This window comes from Tamandua tetradactyla, chromosome 18 (genome assembly GCF_023851605.1).
Source record: "Tamandua tetradactyla isolate mTamTet1 chromosome 18, mTamTet1.pri, whole genome shotgun sequence".
Lineage (NCBI taxonomy): Eukaryota > Metazoa > Chordata > Mammalia > Pilosa > Myrmecophagidae > Tamandua > Tamandua tetradactyla.
Window position 1 is genome coordinate 16,669,053 of NC_135344.1, and position 26,561 is coordinate 16,695,613.

Consider the following 26,561-nt stretch of genomic DNA (forward strand, 5'->3'; position numbering starts at 1 on the left):
AGTGAATTATGCAAATCAGGAATTCAATATTTTTAGTTGTTTAATAACTCATGATCATTTAGATTCACTTGCTGTTCTTTAAAAGTAGATTTTCCTTTTCAACAAGCTGATATCAACTATTCAAACTGAAACCCTAATTTGTGTCCAATTTTTCTTCATCATCCAGCAAAGTTTCTGTATCACTCACTTTCTACTAAAGAAGGCAAACTTCTTTTAAAGCTATTTAAGTACAAAATTCTATAATGGAGAGTCTGCGATTTTGAGCTATTAGCTCTTTTTTCATTAAAATGATAACAAGAATAGGGTTGACATGAGGAATAAACAAGGCAATGATTATCAGGTAGCAAGAAGAGCACATGGTACTTAAAAACACTTAATTAATAGTCCCTTTAAGCCCTTCTTACTTTGTCATCACATAAATGTTTTAAATTAGCCTAGACAAAATATATTGATGAAGGTGAAAAGAAGAAGCCTCTAACAATTATGAAAGTCCTCAAAAGCAAAACATATGCATTCTTTAATATCTCCAATTGATTTGGGGAATTAGCCAAACCAGTGTAAATAAAGGTAGTTGAGAACAGCCCATTTCTTTGCTTTGTTTCCTTTTTTTAAAAAAATTAGAACTGAAGTACACAGAAAAGGAATCATGCTTGGGAATAAAATGGGTGTGTAGACTATAAAGATATGTTGTATGGAATGATTTACATCTTTTGCTCTGACAGGAATAATGAATTTAAACAAAATCAGGTTGGGGCATGCCGAATCAGAAGGATCACTGAGCCAGATTAGGCAAAATTAGTGAATCCCTCTCCGCTTTCAATCATTTAATTAGAGCTCAAGATCAATAATCACTATCAATTGTCACATGCACTTAAGGCTTTTCTGAGAAGATATTAACAAATGCGCTGGCATTCTAGAGCTTGAGATTTCTATCAAGTCAGTGCAGCAGGATTGGAAGCTTATATGGGGACTCTTAGAGAGTGTACAGGCAAATGCAGATTTACTGCAGCAGTTTACGTACTATACATATGGTTTAAAACCTCTTAAAATCCTGCAATTTTTCATAATTTACTTCTCCTAATGGAATTTTAGTGTGGAATAATACCGTTGTTTTGTTTTTTTAATTTTCTGAGGCTTATGTAGGAAATGATCAATCCAAAATTATCTTCATTGTTTTATAGGTAAATACAGTTTTTAATGTAGAAATTTCAAGTTGGTTAAATACTTGGAGACATGACATTATTTAAGAAAATAATTTTGTTTTGATTGACTAGGGAAGGATCTCCTATGTGCAAAAGAATCTAAACTGATTGATTCAAGAAGCTTTTAATACCTCAATAAAACTGCAGTTCTGAATATAGGCATAAGAGCTCATATTTGATAGGAAAATAGATGTTTGGATAAGAGGAGATATAAATCACATCGTAAAATATCTACCAGATTATTTTTTAATCCATGAACATTTTAATTGTGAAACTAATGCTACCAACTCTTAGGCAGCCATTTAATATAGTTGCTTCAGGTTTTCCAGTTAAATTTCAGCTTCTTTTTAAAACACATGCTTTATATCACTTTTTCTTAAAAATGTTTGCATTTTTAGGGAAAGAAGTTAGATTTGGCTGCTTCTCAGTCATATATTAAAAAAGTGACTATATTAACATTTACCCCTCTAATTTTATCTCTACAACCTCCTCAAATGATTCATTTTCCCCACAGCCCCTACCAGTTTGGAACCACAACTCACTGCTCCTCACCTTCCCTGACCCCCCTCTGAATGTTGGTATGCACTGGAACCAACGACACCAATTCCTACATGAACCATCACCTCTCATTGACTCCAGATCCATATATGGGAATTTATATTCACATTCCATTTGAATATCAAGTAGGTACCTCAAATCTACATTCAAAATATCATTTTTGATTCCCTGCTCCTCTTGACAAAAGGTTGCTGTGTCCCAAATATTTGATCCTACCATTTATCCACTTCTCTGCATCACTGGACTAAGCATTATCTTAGACTACTTTATTTTCTCCCTTTTTACCCCACATCCAGGGTTTCAGCAAGTCTTGCCACATCGACTTGAAAACACTGCCCACTCTTGACCACATCTCCACCCCCAAAGTTAAGGTTCTGGTACCAGACTCCGTTTCCTGATGTCTGCCTGAACTACTTCCCAAATGGTCTGTTCGCTCACACTCTTGCGTTTCAGATGTCAGTCTGTTCTCCACTGAGCAGCTAGACTGTTCTTTTCTAATCCATTCAGAGCATATCACTCCTCTTGTGAAAATGTCTTTCCATCTCAGATGGAATAGAAGCCAACTGTTTAAACAACCAAATCTGCCTCCCATTACCTGAATCTCTCATAACTCACTGCTATTTTTTCTTTCAGTCTGTTCTAGCTACAGTGAATTTCTGCTGTTCCTAAAACATTCCAAGTGCATTCTTGCTTTCCCCTCAGGAGAAAGCAAGAATGCACTTGGAATGTTTGTAATGGTGCTCTCCCCCACATTATTCATTTCCCTGCTTAATAGCCACTTTCTCAGGGAAGGCTTTCCTGACTACTTCATCCAGATGATCTCCTTCCTCTATCATTTAATCCCCTTTCTTAGCTATATATATATGTCTTTCTAACTTGGTTATAACTTTAATCTCCCCTCCTCCCCATAGAATTAAGCAAATTTGCCTAGGGGATTCAGAGTTGTATCTTCAGAGTCTAGATCTATTCTTGGCCCATATTGGCTAGCAATTTAATAATTTTAAAAATTAAAACAAGAACAAGCAACCAGCCTATCATAAAAGCATAATTAGTTAGGAAAACATGAAATGTTGAGCTCTCACTCTGAGATTACATAAAATGTATATCAGAATGAACTTAATCATATTTGACACTTAAGAGGATAGGAAAACTAATAAAGTTGACTTAATGTTACATTCCTATCACCTGTATTCACACTGAAACACATGAGCTAACACCAGTATTTCAAAATAAACTGCCCTTTAGTTTTAGTACCTCAAAACCTCAATTATAGGGTCTCGCGGAAAGGTGATGATTATACCTGCCCTGGAACAAATTTGTAAGGAAGAGTGAGAATCAAGAAAATCACTGCCATGTCCCAGGTTTCTCAGAAAGCAGCGCCTGAAGCAAATGCTCATATGTGCTGAAACTTTACTGCAAAGCAGAAAAGTGACTTGTGAAAAGTTGATGCTCCGTCACACTAGCCATCTGCATGTGAGGCTTTATGAAGCTGCTGCATCTCCGAACCCCATTTTCAGCGAGAGAAAGGGAGAAAGACATGAGGCACTCTTGGGACATACCCAGGAGATACTTGAGGACCGGCAGCTGCTCAATAAACTCTATGTGATGCTTAAATTTGTGTCAACTTGGCTACTTTATGGTACCCAATTGTTTGGTCAAATATTGGCCTAGATATTGCTGTGAAAGTATGCCATGGATGGGATTAGCATCTATAATTGGCTAACTTTAAGTAAAAGAGATTACCCTCCATAATCTGGGTGGGCGTCTTCCAATCAACTCATGGTTTTAAGAGTGAGAACCGAGGGCTGCAGGGATCAGAAGCAATTCGGCCTCAGAACTACATTCTCTACTTCCTCCTGAGTTTCCAGCTTAAGGAATTCAGACTTCAAATGTCAACATCACTTTTACAAGAATTTCCAGTTTCTGGTCTTCCCTAAAGAATTCAGACTTACCAGCCCCCAAAATTGGGTGAACCAATTAATAATAAACCATGTATATATTTAGTTCTGTGGCAACAGCAATAACAACAAAAGGTCAGGAAGAGTGCAAATGTTTCTAGGGCATCCTTAATGCAAAATCAAGACCACTTCGCAGAACTGTGAATTTGATAAAATCCACCTTTTGGGCCACACAGATCAGTTAGTACAATTTTACAATATCTAGATCTTTTCTATGAAAAAAATAATACTCTTTTACCTGGAGTGGAAAGATATGGTGTAGGGGAGCACAATCCCTTATGGTGGCAGCAAGTTGCATTCTCCTGAAGAGAACTAAGAAGTGCTGCAAAAGTATGCTCCTCTCTCTGTCACACACCTTGTCCTAGGATATCGCTGATGCTCAAAATGTCCCTCCTCTACCATCCAATCATGATTCCTTGTACCCTGGACAGCATTTTAGTTGGTCTGATTTGCTTGAATGGTTGCGATCAAGATCTTAATCCTTCAGGGAACTGAGCCCTTAATTTCCCTGCCCTGTTTGGTCATGTTGCTGTAATGAAATACTTATAGATATCACTGGGCATGGAAGTACCAAGAAACTCTACAGTGAATCTACTTGGTTTCAGACATTCTCCTCTCTGTTCTGGACTGGCAGCAACATGAGAAGTTCATGATAATCAGGGTCAATGCTTCCTGCCAGGTTTAGAACTCCTTCATTTGTCTTCTGTTACACCGGCAAGAGGAAACTAAGGTACACAGAGTATAGTCATAGCTTCATACTATTCTGTTCAATTGGAATTGATTCTGGATAACCCAAAAATAAGCATTCTCCCCCTGGGAAGCAGAACCTCTAAACAACAGATTTTAAGATTATCGTCTGGGAAGCACACATTCCATAATTGGGTCTCTGAATGTGCTGGGAATAATAGCCAGATCTACTTTTACCCTTTGGACCCATTATCCATATACTCTAGAAAGCTTTTTGGGTGCTTGTCCTCTGAAGGACATTACATAAGTTCAGTATACTTTGTAACCATTCCCATTGGGACATCCATATGGCTCTTCCCTAGACAATTTTGTCGTCAATCTTTCAGTCTTGTTTATTCCAACCTCTTGACAATAAAATTGTCTGGGGACAATATCCCTGACCTCCTTTCGCTGCCCTTAACTCAAGGATGTCCTGTTTTCAGCTCACATATTGTATTCAAAAATCTTCAAAATGCCAGAGTATTCCCTTTTCTTCAGTGCACAGTTATCCTAACAACTGGCAGCAGCTCTTCTGAGGTATGATGGAAGGAGTATTTAACATATATGTACTTATGGCATTTCAGGGTTCTTTCTCAAGGTGACCTCACCTTCCCTTCTATCAGTGTATTGCGAGTCTGTGAACTACCTTTCATCTGGAAACAGGAAGAAGGATAAACATTTTTTTTGTATTGTAGTTGTCTGAGAATTTGCAAACTCTCAATTCTCTGTATTTATTTATACAAATTGATCAACACCCTGGTTGACTTCTAGGTTGCAAGGAACACGATGATCTAATCGGGATTGCCAAGTTTCTCTGCAGATTAAGACACCCTTATTGCCACTTTGTGCTTGACATCTATCAGGGGAATTACATCCACATTGCTTCTGATAGTTAGTGCTACCACCTGGCCTCTACCATTCCAGAATCCTAGAATCTACTGATATGAAGTCAATTCCATGGCAACTTCTCCCATTTTCACTCCTGGCTTACCAAGAGCAGCTATCCCTGGGCTTCTCAAATAGTTTGATAACATCATCAACAGGGCATTTCATACTGCCTTAGTGAAAGGAGGAACTCTAAGACTGACCCCCCCCAAACCTGGATGTGATCTCAGATCTTATAATAAATCTATTAACACCCCATCCCCATATCTTCTGATTCTTTTCCTCAATGCTCCCTCAAGATCTTCTGGCATATTTACCTAATTAATTGAAGGTCTTCTTCATACTCAAGCTTCAAGGCACTATTGCACTTAGTATGCATTATTAGGACTGGCTTCTGTTGTTTTAACCAGACCATATAGCACATTCCCAGATGAGTTTCCCTCCTCAGGAATTCACCCCTACTTTGTCTCATATTCCAACCAGGCCCATGGCCTAACTCCATCAAGGCCCTTGGTCCACTCCCACATGTGTTCATGAACTAATTCCTCCCAGACTGGAGACTTAGCTTCCTCACCAGTGCTGACTGCAATTTCACTCTAATTATTGGCTAAAAGTAATGTCATTGTCCTCATCCAGATCACTTCTTACTTATATCTTATTTTGGTTGAAATCCTCAGTAGTTACCATGCCATGAATGATCCTCATATTGACTTGAGAATTTTTTGCAACCTACAGAAGTCCATCCTGACCATATATTCCGTGGGGTAACTCTTGCTATGATTCTTCTAGGGTACCTTAGGAAGCAGAGCTGATGTGGTTTAGAGATGAGGAAAAGAGTCTTGAAGTAATCAAAGGAGGAGAACAATACAAGAAAATGTATTGCCATGTTTCATGAAACACTAAAATTTTCAGTCTGGATTGACATCTTCAGAGAGGCCAGATAAGGCTGCTGCATCTCTGAACCATATGTTGGGGGAAAGGGAAGCAGAGCAGAAGGATATGCTCAACATTCTTGTCTCTCCCTGGTAAAAGTTTGCCAACTGAGGACACTGGCTACCTTAAGCCTCAGCCAAAAGAGGTGGACCCCAGTTGGGAGGTGAGAGGTGTGTGGTAGCACAGAGGGCAAATGTAACTGTTTTGAAGATGCTGATAGTAGCGCAAACCTTTGCAAACTTACCCCAGGCAGAAATCAGAGCAAATGCACTGATCTATGACACAACCGGAACCATGTAGGCCCATTTGGGGATTTCTTATGATTTTTAAAATATAAATTAATATCTTGGTAACTACATAAAATAAAAATATATATTTAATCATTAATTAATTTAGTATTATTAACCATCAAAGATTGGGAGTAATTTAATAATGGAGACGGAGATGAGCAGAAGGGGAATTATAGGCAGAGAAAAAAGGATTCCATTCGAGGAAAAATGATTCATAGACAGAAAGCAAAATGAACAGACTATAGCATAAGTAGGTAAAGGACCAGGGGAGACAAATTTCAGTACTGTAGTCTTCCTTCATTTTTACCTAGGCAGCATCCACAATTTGTATATTTTGTACTCTTTCTAAAATGGCAGCTCATCCATTATCTTGAGAGAACATGTAATAAATTTCAATAATTACTTCATGAAATATATATGCAAAATAATAATATGAAGCAGATGTAATAATAATTAAAAGCAAGTATCCATAGGATATCATCTCTTATCCCAGTGTTGGAAAATTTAAATAACAAAAAATAGCATTTATGGTCCCTATCAGGGAATACTTTCCTCCTTCTTATAACAATACATATTGAAGCAGAATATACAAGTAGGAATAAGCACTTTTCTTCTGGATGTGCAATTTTTATTCCATATTGTTTATAGTACACACATTGTATGTGATTTTGTGTAATGAAGAAAACCTTAAAGAAAAGATTAAGACGAAGATTTATAAGTAATACACACATGGAGAAGGCTTGAAAGCTCATGCAATATGCCAATGAGTATATATGATAATGCATTTCTAATCTTAGCAATAGCAATCAGGCTTCAATTAAAACTGTACATGGATAAAATACACATGGCTTTGCAATTTTTAAATTCAAAACTGGGGTCTGGGTTTTAACATTTAATTCTGCACAGTTGCCAGGATAATTTATAGATGGGAAAGCACTCTAGGTTCTTCTAGCCCTCCACATAATGAATATTCTAGAATTGAGTTTAAGGCATATGTACCTTGTAAGATTATGAATTCTGTCTTTTAGTATGCTGAGCTAGTGTAACCTTGAGACTTCATTTGCTTCTCTTTGTGTGTATGTTTTAGATAGGAAGAAAAAGATAAGAGTTTACATCTAAGTTTTTAACTGGAACTTTTTCCCCCTCAGATTTAACACAGTTTCTATCAATCATATGCCAAAAGCAATTTATAAGGAGACTAAAGAAAAGAAATTCGTTTCTGAATTATTTAGTCCCTGTCACTCTACCACTGACAGAATCGTTATATTCCCCCACATTGTATAATTTGTGTATATAGAGGTAACTTTATCCTCAGATATTAGAAGATGATCGACCAGAAAGAATGTATCTTCCCACACAAATGTGTTAGGAGCTTGAGCAACAGAACAGAAGAATGGATTCTTTTTTCATTCCTAGGGTTTAATTTGAGTGTGTTTCATGCTGTCTTATGTTAAGTTACTCTATCTCACTTTAAAACCCCAGTGCTTGTACACAGAGCAAACATCTGACAAAAAGGGTCTCTAGGCTGCATGGCCTGTGATGAGCTTTCTATTTGGCCTTAGACCAGCAGCTCAAGGCAGCCCTCTGAGAGTCTGAGTGTCCACCTGCAGTGGGACAGTCTGATTTCCTGGCACACCAGTGGTGACCTGGCACCGTTCGAGGTACTCTGCTCCACAGGTATAGCAGTTGATGTTTGCTGCACTTTTCTAAACTCTTCCCTTAGATAGAAAATCTCCAGCCTAGAAACACCTATCTGACGAAGCTGTGCAGGACAATTTAGACAAATGTAAATCATTATTTCAAGTAATGTTTTATCTTAAGCTGTCATTTACTAACCCTTTCAGTTTCATTATGGCAGAAAAACAAAATGAGTAAAAAATCATGTGAAAGAGAGAACCATGGTTTCATGCCAATAAGTACTTTCAGCCCCCACAGCTAAACAACCTTAAATATATTGCCACTTGACATCAAATCATTCATCTATAACCCAAATGCCTCTTAAAATCTCTTCCCTGTTAAGAAAAAATACCGATATAATTGAATCAATATACTAATCTTTTTCAATATTGTTGATAGAACAAAACACTCCGTGCAGTAAGAATGAACGTGGGGACTAATTTTCTCCTCTCCAACCTTTGCAGTGAAGCTCAACAATCAGAGAGCTCTTTGCACATTGATTCCCACCTCACCTTGCTTAGGATACATCTTTCTATTTTCCAAGCTGTCTGAGGGTTTGGTGCCATCAAAAATAGACCTCTTTTCCACTTTGACGTCGTTTAAAGTGATGGGCAATAATGAGTTACAAACTTCATATCTCATCAAAATGACAGAACCTAAAGCACACAGAGTAATTGCAAATTCTCCGGTAGGGACATGGGACCCCAAATATGTCAGCTTCAGAGGCTCCCTGACACTGACTCCGTCCTTGCTCTACTTCAGAAGGGAAGCTGATAAGAAACACGTATGGAAACATTACTGGGAAACTGTGAAAGCAGTGCAGCATATATTAATAATGCTTACTTTCTCTTAAAAGTTAATAACTCCTTTTTTTCTGTGGGAATAAGAGAGTAGAGTTATTAATTTTATTTTTGGCACATAAGAAAAAGACATATCTACTGATTACGTGGTAGTGAATAAATAAGAAGCAAAAACTAGTTTTGTTTTTTTTTTTTGTCTAGAATATACATGCTAGAGAGAAATCTGGCAAGATTTTTTTCACCTCCAAAAAGGTTATAGACTAAGATGGACTATCATTTATAGAAACAAACACCATAAACTCCATAAAAAAGAGACACTTTACACTTTGGTGATTTTCAGTCTGCACTTGTCACAGCGTCACATGTTAATATGCACACCTCCATATCAAATTAAAGAGATACAAAGGGCAAAATGGTTTGAGCACTTGGAAAATTGTTTGGTGGGAAACTTCTTCCAACACTAAACATGTTAATGAATAACATGAAAATCAAACCTTTGTATAATTCAGTAAAGGACCAGAAAGATTAACATAGCACTTGGGTTTCTAAATGAACATGTGATTATCTTAATTAGATAAAACTACCATTTCAGCAAACTTTTATTCCTAACATTTTGAGATGATGACATCAATATAATTTTGGAAAGAATATACCACATTGATTTATTATTCACTTTTCACTTTTATTTTTGAAATTCACCATTGCACAAAATAAATACCTTAGGATGGATTTACTTTACATTACATAATAGAAAATTGTAAAACTTGTACAGAAAAATATGCAGGTGTTGGTCTACATGTTGGTCTTAAGAGGGTGGAGAAGGTGAAATTTAATGAAACCAGAAATGCAATGGCAGATTTTATCCTCCGTCTAGAAAGATTTGTAAAATTTCACAGTATCTAAATTATTAAATACAAAGATGAGTTACCACTATTGGTTTCCAGGAAACTTTTGTTGAGTTGCATTGCAAAATGTGAATTCATAGTATATAATAGCCCAGGGCTTAAAATAAAAATGATATACATGCAGTGGTTTGGTGCATTTGCCATGCTCCATGACACACAGGGGCTCATGACAATCAACTCATAAGACTGAATGTAGTTTGCGCATTTCTTGCAAATTCATATGCCTATTCAGATAACGTAGGTAGTGAGAAGTTCATTTATATAACATGCAGGGGAAAGCCCTGGTTTGACATTCAGACTATTTAAATTTGTGTTATCAGTATTATCAAACACCACCATGGCAAATACTTGCTAAGTGTGTGCCTCATGGAGGTGGAGGGATCACAGAAGTTTTATAAAAAATCCTGATTTATATACCTCCTTCTTTTAAGATTCCATCTTTTAGGGTAGGGAGTGTTTTGGTTCTTTTTCCACCTACTTGTCTAAATCGCCAGTGGCTTACACACGATAGAACTGTAATGAATTAGTTTCATAATACCAACTTGCTTTGAGTATGTGAGGAAAAAAATATAAATACATACGATTCAATAAATTATGTCACATGAATGGACAGATGAATAACAAATACTCAGTAGAATTTTTTCCCCAGCATTTGGGCATACGTTTCTGGGTTTAAACTATTTTTGTTGAATCTCTAGTACATCTATTTACAAAAGTGTTATTGTTATCTCAGCACAATCTTTTTATATTTTCTACAAAATAATCTTCTGGATACTTCCATAAAAGACTGTTCAAATGAACACTTTAGAATTCTATAATAAAAATCATTCCATTTGAATTGCTGTGTATTATTCTGTGAGGCTTATCTCATTATAGAGTGCTCATTGCCTGTGAATAGGCATGATGAGTTCTCTGTTACCGTGATATGTAAAACACGAACTCACCATCTTTGTGACCATAAAAAATAAAAACAGTCTCAGTTCCAGCATACAAAGAGCTTGGAAGTTGTAATTACCATCCTTACAAAAAGAAAAACGCAGAATAAAAAGAAAATGTAAGAACTTTTCTTGGCCCATCAGAGAATTCAGGTCGCAGGGCAAACCACAAATCCAAAGTCTGGAGAAACAAGGGAATACAAAGTCACAAGTGAGATCTACTTACGAGAGGCAGAAGCTGTAGAAATCAATAGGGAGGAACACCTAAATGGAGATGTTGGTAAACATGGACTGCTTGTAGAGTGTGACACGCCTGGAGAGGGCAACCTCATAGGACTCCCATATTTTCAGGGATTTTAACACTCGAACCACACCAGGTTCTCCTGGTGAGACACCAAAGGTGATCCTCTCACAGCTCTGATAGTGACAGGAGGGTGAAACATGCTCAGCGCATTCTCCATACCTAAGTCCTACCCACTCTCTGAGAAGAAAGCCTTTATCCTAGCCTTGTCTAACCTGGCAAAGGGCAGTTTTTTGGCCCCAGTTTCTTCTTGTTTTCCTATCTTAGAAAAGGGAGTGGGGAAAAGCTAAGACACATTTGTTCCATGAGCAACCATGAGAACATGCCTGCTAATAGATCAATCTTTTTATTGTTATTTACTTTTAAAACGTTCATTATTGTATGATATAACCTATATACAAAACAAAGAAAGAAAAAAGCAATATTGTTCAAAGCACTCTTCAAAAAGTAGTCACAGGACAAATCCCCAGAGTTTGTCATGGGGTACCATACTATCGTCTCACATCTTTCCTTCTAGCTGCTCCAGAACATTGGAGACTAGAAGGAATATATATCATTTTATCATCGCAATTGACTTTTTTTTTTCTTTCTTGTGAAAAATAACATTTATACAGAAAAGCAATAAATTTCTAAGCACAGCACAACACTTAGTTGTAGAACAGATTTCAGAGTTTGGCATGGGTTAAAGTTCCACAATTTTAGGTTTTTATTCTAGCTGCTCTAAGGTATCGGAGACTGAAAGAAATATCAATATGATGATTCAACAATGATACTCATTTGTTAAACCCTACCTTCTCTGTAAAATTCCACCATCAACTTTGAACTTTCTCCTACTCTTTAGGGGTATTTGGACTGTGCCCACTCTAAATTTTTCATGTTGGAAGGGGCTGTCAATAAAATGGGGTAAGGAGATGGAACTAGGTGATGTTCTGGAGAGGCTGGGCCCTCTAGGTTTCAGGACTTATCTGGTCCAGGGACCCATTTGGAAGTTGAAGTTTTCTGAAAAGTTATCCTAGTGTATGGAACCTTTGTAAAAGCTTATATAATGCCCCAGGTGTTCTTTAGGATTGGCTAGAATGGTTTTGGTTGGGGTTTGACCAGTTATGATAGATAGCAATGTTTAACTGAAGCTTGCTTAAGAGTGACCTCCAGAATAGCCTCTCAACTCTATTTGCACTCTCTCAGCCACTGATGCCTCATTTGTTACACTTCTTTTCTCCCTTTTTGTCAGGACAGCATTGTTGATCCCATGGTGCCAGGGCCAGGTTCATCCCTGGGAGTCCTCTCCCATGCCACCAGGGAGACTTTCATCTCTGGATGTCATGCTCCACGTAGGGGGGAGGGCAATGATTTCACTTGCAGAGTCGGGCTTAGAGAGAGTGAGGCCACCTCTGAGCAACAAAAGAGGTCCTCCAGAAGTTACTCTTAGACATACCTATAGGTAGGCTAAGGTTCTCCACCACATACATAAGCTTCACAAGAGTAAGCTTTAAAAGAGCAAGTCTCAAGATCAAGGGCTTGGCCTATTAATTTGTGTGCCCCTAATATTTGACACAGTAACAGATATTTTCCTGGTGGTAAAGTTTAACGGTTCTATATTTTTTTCTCTCTCAAGGGGCTTTGCCAATTCTTTTTGATTATCTGTTTAATATATTCTGGGTAGACTAATCTTTTTATTCATAAGATTACAGAATGATTTTCCTTCCCCCATCTCATCACCACACCAACAGGGCTTCTGCATAATAACAGTAGATTCCAGTTGAAAGAGCTGCAAAATGCAAACTCTGTCTAAGGAAGAGTTCTTATGACATCAAAAAGATAACAAAGGAGACAAAAACGAGGACACTACGGGAATCTGAAGGCTCTGGTATCTACAGGTAGAGGACACAGTAAGCACAGCCCAACTTCTAGCCAATTAACATTAAATCTCATATTAGGGCCTATTTACCTCAATTCCTATTATTTGATGCATTATGTACAGCTCTCAACACAGCGTTGCAAGGAATGCTAACAGGCAAGGGACAGTCTGAGAAGATTGAAAAAAAAAAAAAAAAGATCCTAGATCTAAAATCTCTAGATACAGTAGAGATTTTAAAATCAGATCAGGAATTTAAAATAACTCTAACTGATATGTTAAGAGCTCTAATGGATAAAGTAAACAGCATGCAAGAGCAGGTAATTAATATAAGAAGTGAGATGGAAATTCTAAGAAATAATTAAAAGGAAATGCTAGAAATCAAAAGCACAGTAAAATAAATGAAGAATGCCTTTGATGGACTCCTCGATAGAGTGGACACAGCAAAGAAAATTAATTAAACTTGAAGATATGTCAACAAAACTTTCCATACTAAAATGCAAAGAGAAAGAAAAAAAATAAGAACAGAACATCCAAATCTGTGGGACAACTTTAAAATGTGTAATGTATATGGAATGGAAATACTGGAATAATATGAAAGACATAATGGAAAAGAATAAATGTTTGAAGTAATAATGGTAGATAATTTTCAAAAACTATGGTCAGACACCAATCCAGAAAGCTCAGATCACATAAAGCAGAATAAAAACCAAAAAATCTACTGTTAGGCATATCATATTGAAACTGGGGAAAAACAAAGATAAAGATAAAATATTCAACAAAGTCAGAGGAGTAAACCTCTCACCTGCACAGGAAGGGCTGGAATTACAGTGGACTCTTATCAGAAGCCATGCACTGAAATATTTAATGTACTGATAGAAAAAAATACCAACCTATAGTTCCATATCCGCAAACTTATCTTTTAAAAATGAAGGAGAGGGTGGTGCAACAGTGACTCAGTGACAGAGTTCTCACCCACCATGCCGGAGACCCGGGCTCAATTCTTGGTGCCTGCTCATGCAAAAGAAAAGAAAAAGTGAAGGAGAAATCAAGAATTTCTCAGATAAGCAAAAACTGAAGGTATTTATTGCCAATAGTCTATCCTTTAGGAAATGCTAATATCAATCTTAAGAGACAAGGATGATATAGACCAGATGTACATAAAGAAAGGAAGAACATTAGAGAAGGTAAATAAATAAATGAAGGTAAAATAAAACCTTTTATTTTTCTTACTCTTACTTATATTGATCTAAAATATAGTGTTTGAAGTAATAACAGAAAAATGCATTAGATGATTACAGCATATGGATAAGCAGAACTAATGACAGCAATTCACAAGGGATAGTAAGGTGGATTTGGAAATTCTTATAAATAAGCAGTGCAACATGTAAAATGGTACAGTGCTTTTTGTTTTTTTGTTCTTTGTACACTGTATGGTGGGGTCACATTTCATCACTTTCTGTGTGAGTATCCCATTACCACAGCATCATTTGTTGAATTTTTTTGTCTCTCTGTTTTGCTTGTTTGTTTTGGGAAGTGCATAGGCCGGGAATCGAACCTGGGTCTCCTGCAAGACAGGTGAGAACTCTACCACTGGACTACCCTCACACCTGCATTGCTTACATTTTATAATTAGACTAGCAACTCTAATTTAAATGTGTGCATATATATATATGTGTGTGTGTGTATGATAAACATTGTCAAATTACCACTAATAAAGTAACTTTGTGGAAAAATTTCTTAATCAGATCCATTCCAACTGTCCACTTTTACTGATATCTTTAAATAAAAACTCATGAAGAACCATTGCTTAGTGAAGTTATTCTTTTCTTCAAGGTTGTATTTTTTTTCTCTTTTAATGGCTAAAATGTATAATTATTCACAGTACATCTCCGCTAAACTAAGTAAACATTTAATATGATTTGACAGATGAATGGATAAATTCCTGAAAACTTTATTGATTTACAGGTCATTAAACAACACTGGCTTCATTAAAACATCGTCTCTTGTATGGGTCACAGCTATTCTTTTTGGAGATTGAATTTTTCTGATTTAACCAGATCATCTCTGCTTATATTGATTTTTTTTCTCAACATTACAAAATTAAACTTGCCTAGTGGCTAAAATCCTAGATGGGCTACCCACAGGTTATTTAATATTCTTGATGTTCCCTATTTCCAGGAAATAAGATGTTCAATTACTCTTGGAGTTAGGATTTGATCTTCCCTCAATATGTGGATATTATTCTTATTGTATCACATATATTAGCTTATTATTATTCTATCACATGTATTCATATGCTGGAGGAAAGCAGTTCTGCATAAAATAGTAATTAGTTATCTTAAATATAAAGCTATAGAATAAGCAACATCCATTTATGGTAAGATCTAAACATGACTTATGGCTAAGTAGGTATTTGATACATTACATAGCTTTCAATTTATCTGAAATGGTATGTCACGTAACATGTAAAATATATACACTATATATACATATATTTATATATGTGTGTGCATATATAAAATACTATGGCAATTTTTTAAATGTTTTGTAAGAAATAATTACAATGTAGATTTCTTCCAATTGATTTTGCTATCTAAGCTTTTTTAAGATATTGATTTATGTGAAAATGTCAGTGGCATGATACAGGGTTAAATGATCTGCTATTGGAACATGCTACAATCCACAGATGAAAGAGAAAAAAAGTTTAGTCAAGGTCACACCAGGATTAACTCAGTCTCTGTAATAGAGTGCTAGGGAATGTTTAATATCCACAGCAGACAGGACCTTGGGTTTATGGTCTAACCTGAAAGTCCCTCACATCTATACTCTGTAATTAATTTACCTCAGAAAGGATGAAGGTTAATACATCTGGGATTTGAAAGGAAGTTTTAAATTCTTCAATTGTACACTTAGGAGAACTCAGTAGGTTGTAGTTTATACTCATTTATAAGCCATAATTCTTAACCTAATAAAGTGATTTTAAGTTAAATTAAAAGTTGAAGTTGCCAGTCTCTTTTCTTTCCTCCTTTCCTCTCTTCCTCATCTTACCCTTCCTCTCGCCCCCCACCCCACCTTCTCTCTTTCATTCGTTATTCATTTGGACAATAATGAAAATATACATTTTGGGGGGTGAAGGCAATAAGGTTAAATTCATTGGAAAGCGTCTCAAGACTCCTTGTGAATTCTGGTACTTCTAAACATGTCATAGTAAATTGGTATATATCTAAAAGTATATCTACTAAAGACATGGTACTGTTTCTCTGTTCTTCTTTCCAAGTTATTTTGTATAATACTTTGGGCAGAATACTGTTCTGTTTCATTCTATATAGTATAGTTTTATGGAAAAGTACTAAAGAGTCTTAAATTCAGCTTTTAGTTAAAAAAATATACTTAAGTATGTTCAAAGTACCTCCTTTTACCACCAAATCTTATGCACCAAGTGCACCAAATATGCAGTGCTGCAAAGTGGAAAACTCACCATTATGGTGAAATGTGTCTGGTGGTGACCATTTCAATAAATAAACTACTGAATATAAGATGATAATCTTACAGTTTATAGGGTGCATCACTGGAACTGCATATACAAAACTTCCTGAGAAAGTAGGAAAATGTGGCCATGTTCCTAGTGTTAGGATTACATGATGGCAAGCCTCACAAGTTTCACCATAGCTCTAATATCAGATAGTTTCTGCATAGTTGAAAATCTGTGCATATTAAAAAAATGTGAACATTTGCTAGAACCCACTATCCTGACAATTGAGTTATTTCATAATTTTATTATAAGCAACATTACATGACTGTTCTTAGACATGTCTATATGAGAGTTTATTCAGGTAATTCCTAAAGCGGAAATTAATTTACTGCACTTGAGGGAATTCAATGTAACAGCATTGACAAACCAGTCTTGGTGCTTTTCAGTTTGTTGACATGCTTGCTCATACTTGATATTATGATACATTTACAGTTTTTGACCTTCTTGTTGATTTGAAATACCTGCACCCTTTCTTTGTTATATATATTGCAATATATTTTGTCATTGTCATGTTATTCATTAAATGGGAAACTATAGCAATTAAAATGAATGGTCTTAACAATATGGAAAACCACCACAAATATAGAATTGGATGAAAAATGTAGAATGCAAATGTGTATATACATACATGAATTTACATATTATTTACATAGAATATAAATAACATAATTTACATATAATGTTTTTTACATAGAATTTAAGAACATGAAATAATTCTAGGTATTGCTTATGAATATATAAGAAACAAAACATAAAATCACATGTGGGGATAATGGAATAATTGGAAACAGGAAAATATGCAAGCTTGAGTCATAGGATTGGAGTGTAGATAGCGAAGGATAATTGGCTTAAGGAAAGAGGGAAAGGATTTTACAATGAGAAAAGCCATGTTATGTATAACCTTGTAAGTTAGAGCGAAAATGTGAGACTTATCCGAAGAATCACTGGACTCCATAGACAAGTTCTAGTTATGAGAGTGGAATGATCAGATGTGACTGATTTTTGCTATTGTTTTTTGAATCCATTTTCTGCTTTCTAATTGAGAGATGAATCACACCAATCAATTTGTCTATTCTTACATCAATACCACACTCTCCTGATATTTGTAGATTTTGATAAAAGTCTTGAAATCAGATAAAGTCCTTCAATTTTGCTCTTCCTTTTGAAGGTTGCTTTGGACTCAAGGTCCTTTTCATTTCTATATTAATTTTGCATATGCAAATACATTTCTATCAAAAAATTCCTGCTGGTATTTGGATTGTAACTGCATTGAAACTATAGATCAATGTAGAAAGTATTTCTATTCTCTGTCACTGAGTCTTCCAATTGTGAATGTGACACATCTCCATTTATTTGTCTTCTTTAATTTCTCTCAGCAGTATTTATTACTCTTCAGTGTAAGTATCTTCTGAGAACTTTGTGAGGCCAACGTAAATGGTATGCTTATTACATTTTCCATATGTGTTTTAGAAATACAACTGATCTGTTATTTTTATTGACTTTGAAATTTGCATTCTTTAGTTATTATGCCTAATAGTAGGAATAACAGTAGACAATTCAAACAGTAAATAAAAACAGTTCCACTCTTCTCCAAGCCTTATGAATTTCTTTTGTTTCTCTTCCTTCATTGCAGAAACTAGGACATCCAAAATTCTGGGGGTACGGGGCTGGGGGTTGGGGCAGGCAATGCACCTAGGGCCTAAAGTTCAAGGAGGCCCTCGCTCTCAGGTGCCAACCCTGTACCTATAGGACTCTAACATTAACAGCCTCTGTAATAATAAGAAGCCCATTAACTATTTGAGCAAAATAATTTTTAGGAGAGTATTTCTCCATGCTAGAGCAGCAACTTTCTCTTGGTTGAATTCTTTGTGTGGTAACCAAAAAAACCCTTTGAAAATCTTTTAGTTATAAATTTTTTGTAGTTCATTCCATTTGTACCAAGTCTTAGTGAAATCATAATCATGTCAAACTGTCTGAGAAGGCCTTAATTTTTGTATTTAAATCTACTTGTGATAGCAGTACATAAGAAAGATAGTGCCATGATATTTTCTTACATTAGTTGCATAGATCAGAGTTTCATGCTTTGGTGCTAGAAGAGAACCTAATTACCCTCCAAATATAAACAAAAATTTTAAAATGTGCCATTTATTGAGCTTCTGTTATTCTAGGTACCATGTTAGTTTTACATATTTATTGCTTCATTTAGTCCTTCCAATAACAATGCAAATCAGATATTATTGATCTTCAGTTTATAAGTGAGGAGACTGAGCCTCTGAAGAACAAAATGATTCATCTACAAACTCACCATGAGTTCTTGCTGGAGGTGATCCTTGAGAGCAGGTATATTTACATATTTGTAGTTTATTCATTGATGTATCACAAGTCTCTAGAAAAGCACCTAACAAGTAATCAGTGCTGAAATAACATATCTCCTATGGATAAAAGTATTCTGCTGCTCAATTTAGTTTTAATTGTTCCTTTCTTTGTTGGTAATGGTAATAATCCAGTAATACATGGTACATGAAAATAATTGCTATATTTTACAATTATTTTTGAGTCACATTTATTTCCTTGCAGTTAAATAAAGCATTAGGGAAAAGCCAGACCATCCATTAGACTTGCGTATCTTATATGGTCTTTTGGAGGCTGCTGTGTGCTGACCTTCAGCCGATGTTAAGGTAAGGGAAAAAGTGCAAGTCATACAGCTTTACTATTATAAAGGAAACAACTGTCCCAATCGGTAAGCATGTCACCAGGGAATAATCCATACACAAAATGCACGTGCACTAGGATACTAGAATGCCTATTCTGGGCAATAGAATATAGGCAAGAACTTGAGGTCCAAAAAAGAGCAATGAACGAGACTTAGGTCAGGGTCTAGTCTAAGAATTGTGACTAGAAGAGAATCTAGTATAAGCAAACAAACAAACCAACAGAAACAGCTAATCTAAATACAGAATTAGGAAAAGGGAACAAACTAAATCAAATGAGTGATGGTTTATATGTCCTGATTAAGCCTAACAGAAACAGCAGCCACTTTTCCCTGAATGAGGTTATTGATAAAGTGCTGAAGGCTTTAAGTCAACATAAATCTTACAACTAGGAGAAGGCTGAGTTCACCCAATTGGAACTTATTGAATTTATTGACAATTACTAAACGGGTGATGTCAGGAATAATCCAAACCAAGATGGCTAGTCAAAGACTGTGTTTTATGTTTGGCCTGGGGAAATCCTAGCTTTTCCTTGGCCTCAATTTAGTGTCTCTGTGATCTATTGGACTACATGGTATACAAAATATATGCTGTCTTAGCTCTCAGGGAGCTTGTAACCTTATGTGGGAGACAGACATTAATAAACAATGTCATAATTATGAATGTATTACAGAGAACATACAATCAGAGATAAATGCCTGAAGGGAAGCAATATGATTTACAAGAGTGTGTAAAAAAGATACATGACCAATTCTGGGGAGTTGGGGAGGATTTCCCAAGAAACAGCATTTAAATTAACGTTGAATCCATGGATGACAAGATCATTTAGATAGAGCACAGAGTTTAAAGAGAAAATAACCAGACTGAACCTGGAGGAACTCCAGGACTTCACTTCTGTTAGAAAACAAAAAAGAGAAGACAAAGAGATAGGAAGAGAACAAAGAAGAAGGCGTCAATAGAAGGCAAGGGAAGAGAGATTTTCTAGAAATTCTCCTACTGTGAGCTGTCCATTAAAGCATTCTCAACTGGGAAGGGGGCAATTTTGCTGCCCCCCCCCCCCCCCCTGCCCCAGGGACGTTTGAAAATATCTGGAAACATTTTTGGTTGTTACTTTTGAGAAGGGTGTTATTGGCATCTAACAAAGAGACATCAGGAATACTGATAAACATCTCACCATAAACAGGACAGCCTCCACCACAAAGAATTTTCCACCCTGAAATGTCAGTTATACATTTCTGCATATAACTGAGACACTAACATGAGCATAAGAGAGGTGATGTACCTACAGACTGAAGAAGGTGAGAGGAAGGACCAGGGAATCTATGAGTCTGGTCTGAGCACTCCTGTGAGTAATGGATGCCCAGAGCTGTTTATGAGAGCTGACTTGGTAAGGAAGGGAGAGCCAACAGTTAGAATAAGAAGTGCCGCTGTTGTCAGTAATCTTAGTAAATGTACTACCATTACTTAGCTTACAGTTTTTAAAAAATATTTTTTACCAGGACATGTTTTATGATTTTGTTTTTATGCTCTACTCAGTCTTTTATATGCTGTGCCTTGGATACAGAATTCAGTTGAAACTCTTTTGGAAAAACTGGTAGAGTCAATGGTTTGGAGAGTTTCTCTGGAAGTATATAGTGCTGGGGTGAGTATAACTGAGTAGATAAGCTAGGCAAATAGGGTAATATGTTTGAATTTGGAATGAAACTATTCATGATATTAAGATCTAGATCCAACCCGTGGGCATAGGCAATTGCAGAAGATAAAGAAAAAAATGTGTAACAGGTGAGGGAGAACAGTGTCTTCATGAAGGTGGTATTGATGCAGCCTTGAAATTCTCATTCATGTGGTCCCTTTAAAAGTGATGTAGGCCCTTTAAAAGTTTTAAATGAATATTGAAAGAGAGAGCTCAAGCTTACATAGAACTTTAAAGAGGCAGAGTAGGATATTTTTAAGTTTTGGTGAAAATATTACTTTTGAGTTCATGCCTACCTCATAGGACTGTGTGGACTTTTTGCTAGCATTTTATCCCTTTCAGAGCAAATGAATTGAAGCTTACTGAGTTTTGAAATGTCTGGAAATGTTATGGAAATTATCTCTACAGCCAAATAGCGTAGTACTATAATTATTGAGTTTAGACGAGCGAAAGGTAATAAGGAAACCCTTGAATAAATGACATGTCCAAGCAGTGTTGAAGGCAACAGTTATGCCTAGCATGGGAGAAATCCTTACTGTCACTTTTTACGTAATTCAAAAACGTCACTACAATTCCCTTTAACTAACACTAAGAAGAGGAATCTGTTAGCAAGAACACTTACGACTACCCAAATAAATAGGTTTGAGGACTCCTAAAGGAAATCAAATCTAATATAATCGATAATTTGACAAACCAAAGAGATGTAGATATGAGCAATCTGAAAAATGAAGCCTAATATAAATCTTTTAAAGCTCCTGATAATAACTAAAACTTAAGGTAATAATTATGTAGCTTAACGTTCTAAGCTACATCAAGTAAATTTTTTTTTTTATTATTGACATTGAGCAGACAGTTTTGCTGGACTAAAAAAGAGATCCCACCACAGATATAATTTTTACTTAGTGTTTAATCTCTACTTAAAATATTAGTTAGCCAGAATTCCAGAAAGAACTTAGCATTGAAAATTGGTTCTGTCTTTTACTGGCTCATCTGTCTTTCAGTTCCCTTTATCTGAAACTTAGCGTCTTTAATTGGATTATTTGCCCAATATTTTCACATTTCAGTATAATCATTGACCTTGAAGAAATTGTTCTGAGATTCCACCAATACTAGTAATTATAGCTCCATTATGCCCCTCACTTAACTCAGGAGATAGTGAGACTGTGATCAATGTATTCATTACACTTATTGATTGATAATTATAACGCATTACTTGCTGACTTTCCTGCCTCCCTCATTAATTGTCTTCCCACAGTCCAGAAATATAGTTGCAAGCTCCTTGACATGCATATTTTTCAGAACACAACTCTATTTTTATATTTATTTGGTAGTTAATCGTTTGCTTCCACTATTCAGTCCTCAGCTTATTGTTTCTTGTAGCTTCCTGGTCCTACTCTTACGGAACACTTTACTTCACAATTTAAACCACCATCAATTATGTTCTCAGAGAAGATGGATCAGCTTAAATGCATTTGTGAACAGAAATATTAATAACAATATTGTGTACTCACTCTGTCCAAGAGGTAGGAATTGTACCCCTTTGTGGACATTTTAAATCATGCTTTTTTCCACATGAAGGCTGTGTTTAACATCTGATACTCCTCGTATGTCAATTTGCTGAACCATCCAAATTAACAGCTATATCACTGATGTGCCCAGACCGTTCTGCAATTACATGCTTCCTATGATATTTCTGATATAATTCCTTTCACACACTACAATTTATACCTCTTCATGTATTTATGTAATTATTTGTTTATTTGTATTATTCCATGTTCCAACTTGGCCAATAGATGCTGGATTTCCCTATTCCTAGTTCTAAGCATATGATAGATTTTCAATGAATGCTAACAAAAATATAGAAGATGAAAAGAAAGCACTTACAAAAGAACTTTTATCAACTGCATATGGATCAAGGAAGAGATGAGTCAAGAACTGAAGAAGACTGACAGACACACTGAATGTGGGCAACAGCAATTGATAGCCTATTATAACTGTTATTTGGTCAAAATGTTTCCTTAACCTATCTACCAAGTCCGTATCATTTTTTCCATTTTATCTCATTACCTGATTTCAATATTTTTCTCAAACACAGGTGTTCCCTAATATTCAGGCACATTTTTGCCTAAGAAAATAATGAATCCTACATATGCTTTCCCCTTTCTTTCCTCACAGTTTCTTCAAATGAGTTCTCATGTAGCATCTTCTTTGCATGAATGTGGGCTTTTTTATATTGTCAAAGTTTCAACTGGAATTTTTAAATAAGAAAAGAACCCACTGGTAGATAAGATAGAATAGAAATAAATTTTACAGCTAAAAATGCATACGAACTGGCTGATATAAATTTTATGTTTATTTTTATCTATTTTTTCTTTCAATTTTAGTCAATTTTTATCATTAAAATAACATAAAGCTAAAGAAAAAATTTTAAATAGAAACAAAACGATTATTTTATGTAGCACTGAATATGAGTCATCAAGGGATATCATTTTCTATTTAAAAAGAGTATTCTAAAATATTTTATACCATGATAAATTAAAATGTGAATTTCATAATTTATTTCATATTGTATAGAAATATATTTGCTTTAGCCTTACAGAGCCAGAAAATTGGACTGCTCTAAAATGCATTGAGTTTTTACAGTGCAAGCAAATTAATAAGAATAATGTAGAAATGATGTATAAACAAAATCTTGATATTTTCCAGTTACACCACAAAAACCTACCTCTCTCAATGTCTTCAGTCCTCACAGTTCCAATTTAGGAAGTGAAATCCCATGTACCAGGTGGTGTGATGGTGGCTCAGTGGCAGAATTCTCACCTGCCATGCCGGAGACCCAGGTTCAATTCCTGGTGCCTGCCCATACCAAAAAAAAAAAAAAAAAAAAAAAAAATCCCATGTACCGCAATCCAATGCAGGATTTTCATCCTTGCCCAAATGGAAGGCTTGTGAATTATTTTTACACAAAACTGTGGAATGTACTTGGGAGTTAGGAGGTGGGGAGGAAAGGAGAAAAAACATTGAAACGGTTTAAATTAATTTAAGAATGAGTTATTTTAAAATCTGCTCACGCATGAGCTGTCATACACATCCTGGGGGCCACTTGCTTATTCTCATTTTATCAGAATTTATTTACCATCTAAAAACGTCACAAGTGTGATTGAAGTTAAATTAATTTGTCTAAAAATAATTCATGATTTACCAGTAAAAATGAATGCAGTACTTCAAGTGTCCTTCCATCTGGACTGCTGTTAATCTCTACTACATTGAAAACAATTTAGTATGCTACCCTGTTTTACTATTCTATTTCATACCAACTCTCAAAACATGTTTCATTTTAAAGTTCCCAGATGAATCTCTTGGTTTACATGTGTTCCATTGGTTATTGATTGCTAAATGGACTGTAATTTTAAAGAGTTTAGAGTTGAAGGCTGTTAACACTAAATCTATATTTCTATACAGTAGTTACTGGACATATATTTACCTAATGTAAGTATGTGCTCAGTTGTAAAATTACTTCAAAATGGCAAACTTTGAATGAAAGTCAATTGCTCCTATTCGCAGCACCTTGAAATATATCATGGCATCTCCTATTCTCTTTCCAGCGTCCATATGCTGAGTTAATAGATGGCTGCATTTCTTCTACTAGCACTGCACTGATTTTTTTTTCTGCCTCAGATACACAATTAGGCATTTGATTTATGGGGTGATTCTGACTGAGACATTATTTATCATTACTCAATAAGATGAAAAGTAACCCCATAAGCATTTCTAAATCAAGGATAAATTTCAGTCATTGATAATAATAATGAATAAAGTTAGAAATTTATATTTTGCTACTAATAAAAATTTACTTTCATTTTAACCCTATAAATTTGTGTGGGTATCTATTTTTGTCATAAAAATAATACAAGGCTACAGAACATTTTATAAATAGAAAATTTATATTTTATAGATATTATATTGGGGGGATATTTTTTTCCCCTGATTTTATCCTCCTGCATTTTTTCGCACATTTGCAATCACAGTATAATAGAATTTTTCATTCTGCTGTACTTAGCATATGCTTTATGAATGCTGGGACAGGCAGAACTTTGGTCTTCAGGAAATTTGTCCCCTGATGTTACACCCATGCATTTGTTATGTTACTTGGCAAAACGTACTCTGTAGGTATAATTAAGGTTATTAGTTGACTTGAGGAGGAAGAGAGATTATCCTAGACTACCTGGTGGGTCCAACTGTAATGACCTAAGTACCTAAAAGCAGAAAAGGAATTCACAGAGATTTGAATTAGGAGAAAGATTTGATGTGCTTGAAGGTGGAGAAGGGCACGTGGAAAGCACGGAAAGGAAATGATTTTCTACCAAAAACATCACTGAACGTGGAAGAGGACCCAGAGTCCCACATAAGAATTTCAGCTTTGGCTAATGTCTTGTTTAGCCCAGTGAGACCATTAGTAGAAAATCTAGGCACACTGTGCTAGAGTTTGCTCACAGGAACTATGAGAGGATAAATGGTGTAATTTTAAACCTCTGTTTATGGCAATTTATTACCCAGCTATGGGAAACTAATACGTAGGCCTTATTCCTAGTCTTCATAATCATTCAATTTTCAAATTTTTCAGTGAATATGTAATGTGAACTCTAATTTACTTTAGTCCATAATAAATGTAGGACACGGTTCCTACCTTTAAGGAATCCTTACCGTTTAACCAATCACAAAAGAGATGAAAATAATTGTATTATTTACTGTAGATAGAGAGAAGACTTGAAGAGGAGTCACAGCAGCAGGAGAAACTGTTCTGTTGGATGGACCTACTGACAATGAAGGATTTGGATAGTGAGATCCTATCATCCAAGTGCCTCTCAACTTCGTCTCCTTGACTGTTTCCACTCACACTGTCCTTGTGGAGTGATTGGAAAAGCAGAATCTGTAAACAGATTATTATTTAGAGATGCTAAAGATAAAACTTGCCATGTTATATGGGCTGGGATGAAGAATTATAGACTTGCCATAAGCTGCATATCCAGAAAGTTTCCTGTAAACTAAACCTGAGTGAAAAGATTGTATACTAAGTGATAGCATTTTTAAATAGGGTCATTTTAGGATGTTTAGGAGTCAGCAACTTTGCTCTGGCTTGTGCTAGTAGGGTATCCAATAGGCAGGAAGGGAAAAGCCAACATTTATACCAAGATTTGTAGGCCAGGGACTGGAGGTGGGGATGAGGGGGTAGGGAGCTAAATAAAAGAAATGAAGTAGCATTCATCAGGCAATGATTAGACAGAGTGCAGATTTAAGGAGATGGTTTAAAATAATGTCTGAGTTAAGGTATCTTCTTTTTCAGATAAAGCAAACCATGACTCAAATAGCTTTTATAAGAAATAAGATCATCATTTTGTCTAACAGCAGACCAATAGTAAGGCAGCATACAGCTTTGGTAGATTAAGCATTTTAATTTGTCATCCAGAACAAAAGCTCATTTCATCTGCTTTCTCATCTGTCCACAGAGTCAGTCTAATTCTAATACTGGTTTCTCTTGGTTGTTTTAGGATGGGAGCAAAATCTTGGCCAATATACTTCCCTTTTCACTTCCTGCA